Source organism: Dipodomys merriami, unplaced genomic scaffold (assembly GCF_024711535.1).
Source record: "Dipodomys merriami isolate MVZ:Mamm:240054 unplaced genomic scaffold, mDipMer1.0.p SCAF_7, whole genome shotgun sequence".
NCBI classification, from domain to species: domain Eukaryota; kingdom Metazoa; phylum Chordata; class Mammalia; order Rodentia; family Heteromyidae; genus Dipodomys; species Dipodomys merriami.
The window spans coordinates 187,845-199,753 of record NW_027206290.1 but is presented as its reverse complement, the minus strand read 5'-3'; the positions used below and the strand labels follow the sequence as shown (position 1 = coordinate 199,753).

The 11,909-nt window shown below is 35.1% G+C and overlaps 1 pseudogene; it reads left to right on the top strand.

Annotated features, from left to right (window-relative positions):
- Positions 1-6,359: 6,359 nt before the first annotated feature.
- Positions 6,360-9,571, top strand: LOC138816774 (large ribosomal subunit protein uL18-like; annotated as a pseudogene).
- The last annotated feature ends 2,338 nt before the right edge of the window (positions 9,572-11,909 follow it).

The window sequence follows — 11,909 nt, the reverse complement described above, 5'->3', positions numbered from 1 at the left end:
ACAGGTATGAGCCAGTGGTACCCAGTTATTTTTCATTTTTTAAGAAATAAAAATCTTACACATATTCATAAGATGAAAATTACCCTGGTTATGAAGATACATATTTTAGAAAGGCAATATTTGATTACATGAAGTGCCAAAGGAAGAGTTGCAAAACAAATGGTTAAAAGTCCCATATGGAATAGCTAGTCTTTAAAAAGTATGTGAGATAAATGAGCATAAAGAAAACTTGGTAGTTCAATGAGAGAGACAGAGTTTTCACATGTGACAGGGTCTATTTTCTCTGTGAAATGAGATCAGAAAAGAAAGCACAAGTATATCTTAATTAAAGAAGATAGTTAAAGTTTACAACAGTACAAAAAAAGATAACTAGTTACTAAGAATATATAACTAGTTACTAAGAATATGCTTGAAAATTACCACTTACACTGAAAAGTAAATGTCACACCAATCACAATCATCTTTTATAACTAATTCATCCATCATTTTATGTAGTTCTTGCTTACGAAAGTCTATGACCTTATTTGAAAACAATCCAGTGAAGTATTCTGCAGAAAAGTAAAATGATACAGTCCAAGCATGGAGATTTCTGGTTGTCTATTTTTCTGAAAGATAGAACTTGAATGAAATAGATGAATCATGCATACCTTACTTCATCTTACTTTCTATCCATTCTAGCCACCTTGAGAGTTCCTAGACATTGAGAATCTATATACATATGATCTCTGTAAAGCCTTTTTTCTGTCAGAAAAGAGAGACTTTATCCTTCTCTATCGTGAAGCCCTGTGTTCAGTAAATAATTACAGTATTTATCATATGGTAGATCATTACTGTCTGCCTTCCAGATTGTGGAGAGAATAAACTCCCTGGAGACAAGAATGACATGTTATTCATCATTGGGTTCTCAATGCATAAGACAGCATCCAGCACATAATAATAACTCAACAAATGTTATTTAGTTGAATTGATGGGTAAGTTATGAAATTTCATCAGACGCCATTTCTCTTGGTGAAGTGACTGACAGAAAATGACTAGTTCAAGGCTATAGTCTATGATTAGGCTTGAGAACACAGGTTCTCTGTAGTTCACTTATGAGGGACTTACAATGGCCATGTGATTTGGTTCTCTGAAGTTTGGGAAGATACAAAATAATATAAAGGAAAATAGAATGCAGCAACATGAGAAATTTTGTGATTATGAATCAAACATCTTGAAAACTTTGTATATGATATGGAAATATGATAGAATATACTTCTGCTACAAAAACTCCTACTTTCTGTTATAACTATTTCTCCACACAGAGAAATATTCTCAATTTCTGGTGCAGATCTTTTCAGATAAGCTTTGTGTATATGATAGGCACAGCATAGGTTCTCAGGGTCTTGTCCAAACCTGTGTCTCTACTTACTTTGTAGATTGTTTGCTTAATATGAAGTAATTTCAGAAAGCTGTTGAAAATTTGGGCAGATATCGATTTCCACATCCTCATTTCCATTATAATAGCCACTTTTTGGAAACTATCACTTCCATAATCAAGGAATTGATTGAATCAAACACTACAACATAAAATAAGTGTGTCTCATCTTTATGAACAATTATTTTAAGAAAGATTCTGGAAAAGTATTAAATTTTGGTTAAAATTTAGTACTCTCTATTCATATAAATATATTAGAGAGCTGGATTAGATACACATTCACACAACTCACTTGTACCTTGCATATCCTACTTAATTAAAATTGTGTGTTAGCTGGGCAGCAGTAGCTCATGCCTATAATCCTAGCTACTCAGGAGACTGAAATCTGAAGTATGAAGGCAGCCAGAACAGAAGAATCTGTGAGACATCTTTAATTAGCCACCAAAAAGCAGGAGGTGGAGCTATGGCTCACCAATGTAAGCTATTATGAGATGATAGACCCTTTATAAGATGTGGCCTAGATCTATAGGTTACCGGAGATGTGTCTTCACAAGGTCCTTCTTGGTACTCTTTTGTGGTATTCATGAGAAAGTTGTAATAAAAGCCCAAGTTTGGCCTCACCCAGTTCATTTCATTCTCTCTCTCTCCTCTCTTTCTCTTGTTCTCTTTTTCTCTTTCCTTTCTCTCTCTTGTTCCCTTCTTTTCCTGCCTAATTTGTAATGCAATTCCTTGCTTTCTTTACACACATTCTCATCATGGTTCCTTACTAAGAAGTAATACAAATGAGAACTAAGCAGTCATCACCATCATGCTTTTCACCTTCTAAATGGACTACATAATGCCTTCTGCCTACATAGCTTGTAGTTGATATTTCATTACAATGAAAAAAGACTGGCTAACACCAAAAATAAAAGGCAAAGGAATATATTTCCTTTACTAAACCTGTTTGCTGTAACATTGCTATTGGAAACAGCATTTCTGAAAATGAAGTAACCCAAAAATCCTCATTTGTGTGTATTTCAGTAAGTCCATGATCATCACACCAGAAAAATAAATGATTTCTAACTTGTTAAGCCTCGACCTCAAAAGTACAAAATGTAGTCTGTTTCATCTCCCAGTATTTTTGATCTGTGGGACAGATTGTGACTGACTACAACTAACTACATTTCATAATTTTGTCCGATGACTCACTCTCTCAACAAGATGGTTGTCTCCGAGGAACGAATCCAGGCAAACAGAAGCTACCCAGTCTCCAAGCCACACCACACTTTGCTGAACTGAAAAGCAAACAAGTTCTTTTTCTAGGGGTCCTCAATGAAAGAGGCTGCTTTGAAGGACCTTCCGCACAGGCTCATCAGAAACTGCTCAGCCATCTGCCTTGGATGCTGCAGAAAAAACAAATGCTGCATGAGGAGAGAGTTACAAACTAGACATCTTCCAAGTTGGCTTCTCATCCTCCGTTTGCTATTTTAAAAAAAATGCATGCAATGCAATCAGTCTATGTGACATTTAAAATTCCTTCCCTTCATGATAAGTATCTACACCAAATTACAAGGAAATAAATTACATAGGTCAACCTAATTTAAAGGAGCAGGAATTTGAAAGACAACACCTAACCTAGGATTCCCTAAGGAAAGAGATGGTAAGATTGTTCCTAACTAGCAAAGATCTGTTTCCTAAAGAAGAAATGGCAGTTCCCCTCAGGAAACACTGGCATGGATGTTTCCTGCTCTTTAAAAATAACATAAATGTGTAGGAGTCTTTCTTCTTTATGAAAGTAATGTTTTATTGTTAGGTCTCCTTGGAGAAATATAATTTTCACAATTTTAACTGACATCTTAAATCTATTTTTATGTCTTAACAAGAGAAGCAATACTACCATCCTGTGGCAAGAGAGATTAATTTTTTTAAGTCTCAAATAAGACTTAAATTCACAACTTAGCAACCCAACAAAACATGATTCATTTTTTTCCTATTTGGATAATATCCATGTCTCTTATCAAACAATTTGAAATGGAGCCAAACTCTTAAAATAGAGACAAAATTTCTACAGAAATAAGGAAACTGATTAGTTCTTCCCCTTTGTTAAATAGTTGCCAGTAGCTTGTGTGATACCAATTAAACAAAGCAAAAATGTAAAACACAGGAAAGCATCACTGAGTTTACTTCAGCAATGCAACCACACATAATTGGTCAAGAAAACAAGTAAGCAAATAATTCTAAATAGATAAAAAAAAAACTAGTATTTTGAATTCATTTTATATTATAAAGTACTTTCATAGATATTATCTTAATTTATTCTAACAACCATTTACTATAGCTATTAATATCCTCCATTCATGCATGGGGAAACTAAGATAAAGAAACAAAGAATAGCTTACTCCCAATTAGTTTACTCAGATGAAAGGTTATCAATCCATTTCTTTGTCAAGATTCCTATGCTTCCCCCAGTTACTCAGAAGAAATTAAGAGGACTGCAGTTTGAAGCCAGTCTGTGCAAAAATTTAATGGAGATTCCATTTCAACTCACTAATGAGTTGAATCTTGTCTGGAAGATATTCATAGGTAGGCCATGGTCTGAGGTTGGCCCAGACAAAAACAGAAGACCCTATCCCAAAGATAACCAAAGCAAAAATACCTGGGGCATGGCTCAAATGGTAATACACATGCCTAGCAAGTAGGAAGGCCTTAGTTCAAACCTTAGTACAAAAAAAACGAAGATTTCCATTTCCATAAGGCATTAAGAAGAGCTACTACTCATTTCTAGCTCTGCTAATACTTCACAGTAATCTCTATATAGACCTTACTATATTGTATTGTAATCATTTATTTTCCCCTCCATTGAAAATAGAATTCAAACTTGATGGAATTCATTTATCCAGTAAATATTATCAAAATATTATCTACTCATAATGAATGCCCTGGAATGACATTCCAAATATAGCCTTCTCTGCTTCAGTGGTTCTCATTAATTTTAATAATTGGTTGGTAGAGTCTTTCTTGTTTTTCTGGGCACATATACTGTCCAAAAATAATTGCTTAGATCTTTTCCTATTTATTAAAATGCTATTTTTCTATTTTACTTATTGAAATGACTGACAACCAATAAAATGTTGAATTAGAGTGGTAATATAAGGCATCCAAATCTAGTATTTTCTTATTTTTAAGGCAATTTTCTTTGGGAGTAATTTGTTGTGATTGAATAGCTTCATTAGGCTAAGAAAGCTCTCTAACTTCTAAGAAGTTTGTTTGCCTAATGACTTGTACATCTCATTGTTGCAATGGGTCCACCTGTATCCCTATTTAAACAATTTGTTTTTCCCCTTCCCCTCCACAAATTATACCATCATCAAATACAGTGAAAGCAGGGGTTATACTCTGGGGGAGGGACATACAAAGCAACAAAAAAATAATCTTATAAATGTGTTAGAAACAATCACATGAAAGAAAAAAAACACATTTGAATACATAGTTTTTACAATATTTAAATATTATTACTTTCCCTATTATATCTAACATCTTGAGATGCTTATAATTGAAATGCTTATAATGCTTATATATGTAAGCACTAAAAAAAAAAACCTAGCTGCTTTATGGCTAGGTTTTCAGAAATATTTTTCAGAAAGGCCAATAAGGTATAGAAGCAAAGACTTTGTTGGGAGAAAATTTATTTACATTTCTGTATAATAAAGATAGAGACACCTTTTGTGGAAGATATCACAGACTAATAAACATAGAGATGAATGTCCATCTTCTTTTTCCAGAGAGATTTTCTCATACTCAGCTGTCTCTCCAGAGAGATGATACACAGGTCTTCCAGCAGTGTCTTATAACATGGAATATATGTGTGTGTACACACACACACACACACACACACACACACACACACACACACACACACGTACAGAGAGAGACAGAGACACAGAGACAGAGAATCTTTAAGTAGTACAAAGAGTATCACTTCAACAAATCAGTTTATAATTAAAATTTGTGATCAGTATCACCTGTTCCTTCATTCTCCTACATCTCTCCCAATCTCACCCCCAAAGGATAGAAAATCCTGAAAGATTCTTACACTATTTATTGTGCCATATCCTATCACTTGAAGACAAATTGTGATAATTTAAGGCTGTACATTTCCAACTCTATAGCAATTACCAAAAAGTATAGTCAATAAAGCAAAATTTCAGAACATTACCAATACCATTGCACAGAGGTGTTGCTAATCCAGTCATTCTTCTCGACTCATCTTTACTCTTAGACCCCTGTCTCAAATTATAGCATGTTTTATGAGTTCTTCCTATGGCTTTCCTCCAGTCTGGGCTTAGTCCTAAAGAGTTTCAGTCCAACCATCCTACTCTTATTTAAAACAGTTTAGGTATTTCCCCTTTTGCTTATGAAACAAAATGTTGTTCTATTGGTTTTTTTTTATATTTCCTTAATCATCAAAAGTCCAGCGTTTCAGAAATGTTATCTGCTGAAGAAAATTCATTTCACATTTTTTAGGAGATTCCTTTTATCCATGAACAAAGACAAAGAATAACCATTTGCATTCCTAAAGTCAGTCAGTTCTCATTTTCTTTTACCCCATCCAGTCATCCACCATTACAATTTCCTTGAAGACCTCTGCTCTCTCATTATTGTGGTAAATTTCATGAAGGTCATCAAAAAAATTAATAAGTCAAAATCATGTTGCACTACTTTCATTTCCCGTTTTTCTCCTAAATGCTCCTTATCCCAGAGAACTTTAATGAGAAACATCTCAGGACTCAAGGCCAGAGGGGAGGAAAAATTGTTTTTTAACCAGATACATGTAATAATTTACTACTAACTAAGAATGGCATGAATCAGAATTTACTGCAACAGGATCTATGTGTATAGGTTTAGTGTAATCATTTTATCACTGCCAAAGAGAAAAGAGTAATAGATATTATAGGAAGGAATGATGCAAAAATTGAGTCTTGGGCACAGGTCTCCAATTTGCAGGATTATGTTTGTTAAAGTTGTCGAGAACAAGGTTTATTTTAAAAGATACCAAGTGAAAATTAGACAATCAGGAAACAATAAAGCTGACTACTATGTTAGGAAATACTTGATGAACCAAGACAAAAACAAGTACTACATACCCCAACACAGGCTGATAGTTCATTAAATGAACAGAGGTGACATTTGTCTGATTGCTCGTGCATGTACAGAAAAGGATTTTTAAAAAGAAAAGAAAAGAAAAGGATATGATAGTACTCATGGCATGTGCACACTCAAGTACGCAGGCTTCACGATAGGTTTGACACGAACATGATCTACAAAGGCCAAGTGGAGGTGACCAGAGATGAATATGATATGGAAAGCACTGATGGTAAAGCTGGTGCTTTCACCTGCTATTTGGATGCAGGCCTTGCCAGCACTATCACTAGCAATAAAGTTCATAGTACCCTGAAAGAAGCTGTGGATGGAGGCTTGTCTATCCCTCTAGTATGGATTCCCTAGTTATGATTCTGAAAACAAGGAGTTCAATGCAGAAGTTCATCAGAAGCACAGCATGGGTGAAAATGCTGTGGATTACATGCACTATGTAATGGAAGAAAATGAAGATTCTTATAAGGCGCAGTGCTCTCAGTGCATAAGGAACAACCTAACTCTAGGCATGGAGAGATGAACAAGAAAGCTCAGACTACAAACCTACAGCCAGCATTATACTCAATGGTGAAAAACTAAAGCCATTTCCTCTTAACTCAGGAACAAGACAAGGATACCCACTCTCTCCACTTCTCTTCAATCTAGTATTAGAATGCCTAGCTACAGCAATAAGACAAGATGCAGGCATAAAGGGGATCCAAATAGGGAAAGAAGAAATAAAACTCTCCCTCTTTGCAGATGACATGATCTTGTATTTAAAGAATCCCATAGACTCCACTCCCAAATTACTCAAGCTGATTCAAAACTTTGGCAAAGTAGCAGGTTATAAAATTAACCCCACAAAATCAATGTCTTTTCTGTATGCCAACAATGAGAAAAGTGTGGCTGAAATTAGGAAAGCAACTCCATTTGTAATAGCCCCACAAAAAATAAAATACCTAGGAATTAACTTAACCAAAGAAGTGAAGGACCTCTATGCTGAAAACTTTAAAATCTTGAAAAAGGAAATCAACACAGAACTTAAAAAATGGCAAAACCTCCCATGCTCCTGGATTGGCAAGATTAACATCGTGAAAATGGCAATACTTCCCAAGGCTATCTACAAATTCAACACGATACCTATCAAAATTCCACCCTCATTCTTCAAGGAAATAGAAGAGGCAATCCAAAAATTCATATGGAACAATAAAAGACCCCGAATAGCAAAAACGCTCCTCAACGGAAAGAACACTGCTGGAGGAATATCAATACCAAATTTCAAATTCTACTATAAAGCCATAGTAATCAAAACAGCTTGGTATTGGCATAAGAACAGACCTCAGGACCAATGGAATAGAATTGAAAACCCAGAAATGAACCTACAGACCTATAGCCATCTAATCTTCGATAAGGAAGCTAAAACAATAGAATGGAAGAAAGACAGCCTCTTCAGTAAATGGTGCTGGCAAAATTGGTTAACTACATGTAGAAAACTAAAGCTAGATCCTTATATATCACCCTGCACCAGAATCAACTCCAAATGGATCAAAGACCTTGAACTCAAAACAGACACTCTGAAAACATTACAGGATGGAATAGGAGAAACCTTAGGTCTCCTTGGCTCAGGCAGAAATTTTCTGAATAGAGACCTGGAAGCACAACAAATCAAAGAAAGGTTGGACAAATGGGATTGCATACAGTTGCAGAGCTTCTGCAGGGCAAATGACATAGTTAGCAAGATCAATAGAAAGCCCACCGATTGGGAGAAGATCTTTACTAGCCATACAACGGACAAGGGTCTCATATCTAAAATATACTTGGAACTCAAAAAATTAAACCACCCAACAACAAATCCTCAAAGAAACAACTGCCCAATAAATAAGTGGGCGAAAGACTTAAAGAGAAGCTTCTCTGAAGAAGAAAGAAGGATGGCCAATAGACACATGAAGAAATGTTCAACATCCCTAGCCATAAAAGAAATGCAAATCAAAACAACATTGAGATATCACCTCACTCCAGTTAGAACAGCAAAAATCAAGAACTCTAACAACAACAGATGCTGGAGGGGATGTGGACAGAAAGGAACCTTACTTCATTGTTGGTGGGAATGTAAACTTGTTCAACCACTTTGGAAAGCAGTATGGAGGTTCCTCAAAAGACTTCACATAGATCTCCCCTATGATCCAGCAATCCCACTTTTGGGCATTTACCCAAATGTTTACAAACAAGACCACACTAAAGCTACCAGCACAACTATGTTTATTGCAGCATTATTTACCATAGCTAAGATATGGAACCAACCCAGATGCCCCTCAGTAGATGAATGGATCAAGAAAATGTGGTATATATACACAATGGAATTCTATGCCTCCATCAGAAAGAATGACATTTCCCCATTTGTTAGGAAATGGAAAGGCTTGGAAAAAATTATATTAAGCGAAGTAAGCCAGGCCCAAAGAAACATAGGTCCCATGGTTTCCCTTATTTGCAATATCTAGTATAGGTATGAGTCAAGCAGAAAAGGTCAGATAATGTGATGTTAGGAAAATGAACCCTTAAATATGTATTTTAATGTTTTCATTTCTTTCATGCATGTGTTTCTAACGCATTTATAAGATTATTTCTTTGTTGCTTTGTATGTCCCTCCCCCACAGTGTAACCCCCGCTTTCACTATATTTGATGTTAATATAACATGTGGAGGAGATGGGGACAAACAAGTCGTTTAAGGATTCAGGTGGACCTGTTGCAACAATGAGAAGTACAAAATGTCATGTCAAAACCAGCTTTACAATGTCGGTGGGGGGGGGAGGGGGGTATAATTGGGTGGGGGGAGGGGGGAGGCTGGGAAGGGAGGTGAAGGGTAAACAAAGGAGGAGGCTGCAATGCTTGGTAAGAAATGTATGCATTATCCTGCCCATGTAATTGTAGCCCCTCTGTACAGTATGTTCTCAAATAAAATAAAATAATATTAAAAAAAAAAGAAAGCTCAGACTGCTATAAGACAGAAACCAGTCTATGAGAAGAAGCCCATCAGTCTATGAGACTGTACAACACCTTTATAATAACAATTAAAAATTAAAAAATAGAAACAGAGCTACTGTATTAGCTAGTGATTTCACTTTTGGGTATATATTCAAATTAACTGAAATCAGTATGTTAATGAGATATTCACAATCTCATGTCTATTGTAGCATTCTGGACAACACCCAAGATGTAGACTCCTAAGAGTCTAAGAATGGATGAATACATTTAAAAAAATACCATGTATTTACACAATAGAATATTACCTTCTTTTAAAAAGGGAGATAGTCTGGTATTTGCAAGGTAAATGAGTCTGGAGGACATTGTACTAAGTGAGATAAGCCAGAGCAGAGGAACAAATATCACATTATCTCACTTATATTTGGGTCTTAATAAAGGTTGAACTTACGTAGAAGAATAGAATAATGATTGTCATAGACTAAGGAGGAAGAATGAGTCAAATTTAACAAATAGTTTTCAAGATTTATTGCACAAGTTACTAGGTTTGTATACATCGAAGTGACTAAGCAAGTAAATTTCAAATCTTTACTTTAAAAATGATAGGTAGGCCAGGTGCTCATGTCTCATGCCTGTAATCCTTACTACTCAGGAGGTTGAGATGTGAGAATTGCAGTTTGAAGCCAACCCAGGCAGGAAAGAAAGTCCATGAGATTTGTATCTCCAATTAACCACCAGAAAACCAAAAGTGATAAAGCACTAGCCTTGAGCAAAAAGACCTCAGGGACAGTGCCTTAGGCCTTGAGTTCAAGCCCCATGTTCAACAACAACAAAAAGGTAGCTAAATAAAATGATAGAAATGTTACTTAGGTAGATTTAATCATTCCACAATGCATGTATCAAAACCCAATAAATGTGTATGAATATTATGAGACAATCTTAAATGGCTTAACATTAATACTTTTAAATTAGGTATATAAAGGAAATTAATCAAATATATACAAGAATGTGGACATGACAGCACTTGAAAAGTAAAATTTGTATCGTGATGGTAATATTTTATATCTGTATCACCCATATTGGTACTCACCACTATGACTGAGGACCTGCATTTTAATTATATTTTATTTTAAGTAATTTACACTTAGCCACATTTAGCCAGCGGCTTGATTATTAGACTGCAAGCTACAACTTTTGTTTCTGTATTAGCCACAGAAGATGTAAACTTCTTGTGATATTTTACACAATGCCTCAAGCACACCAAGGCAAGTTCACAAAAGTTTAAATCAAAGTAATAGAATGTATTTTTGCCCTGTGAAAGACCATAAACCATTAAGTGTCCTGATTTACTTTTACACTTTATGCAAATCAGTATGCCACTAAAAGTTCCTTTAACTTTAGAGGAAGTAAAACCTAATAGTTACTACATCTCATAAAGACATATTGAGTTGAGATAGTGTTTAATTTCTATATTGGATACAGAGAAGTCATATTCTGAGAGTAACACTATTATTGCATTGTGACTTTATTTTATGGTTTGAGTAATGAGTAATTTAATGGCTATAATATTAAATGATTTAAATAAAACTTTTGGAGATGGCTAGATTAAATGGTTTAATGGCATAATGTTTAGAGTTAAGCAATTGAATAAAACTGTAGGGAGTATCTATAATCAAGCTAGATTTAAGCAACATCTGATGAACATTTATGGAATAATAGCTTTGATGATAAGCTAATTTGAGAAAAGTAGGTCCAGCTGTATATTCATTAGAAGGAAGGAAAATGCTCTCTCTGAAACATAAAGCAATCCACAAGAGACAATCTAGGAAAATATCCATTAGCTTAAGGATATAGAGGATTCCAATAGAAGTCTCTCCTCCATTGCCTATTAAACATGTCTGTTTCAGTTCTTTGCTTCACATCCTTGTGCTGCAGACAACACATTTGTAGGGCATATTTTCAATACAGTACACAACTGTAAGTGTAGTGATATGGAACAGACAAGGTTGCACTGCATTGTTTTTTGGATAGGAACATCAGAACCTTTAAAATATAGCTTAAGGGGCAATGTTATGAAAGGGATAATGTACAAATCACTAATACATCATTTCTAAGCAATTCAAACTTATTTACACTCACTGCAAATTCTTGCCAATTCTTACTGAATTTTTCCTGCCTTAGCATTTCATAAGGCTCTTTCTGAATGCAGTTTTTTAAGCTTGGAAATCTTTGGTGAGCTCTACAGTATTCTTCATTGTATTCTGTGCAATGTCAGAATGTCAAAGATGGGCAGACATGCCACACAAACGTAAGTCTGAGTGTCAGTCCTTACAACAAACCCTTTAGCATATTAATGGTGCATCATCATGGCTGTTTCCTCATCTAAAAGTGTGTTTATGA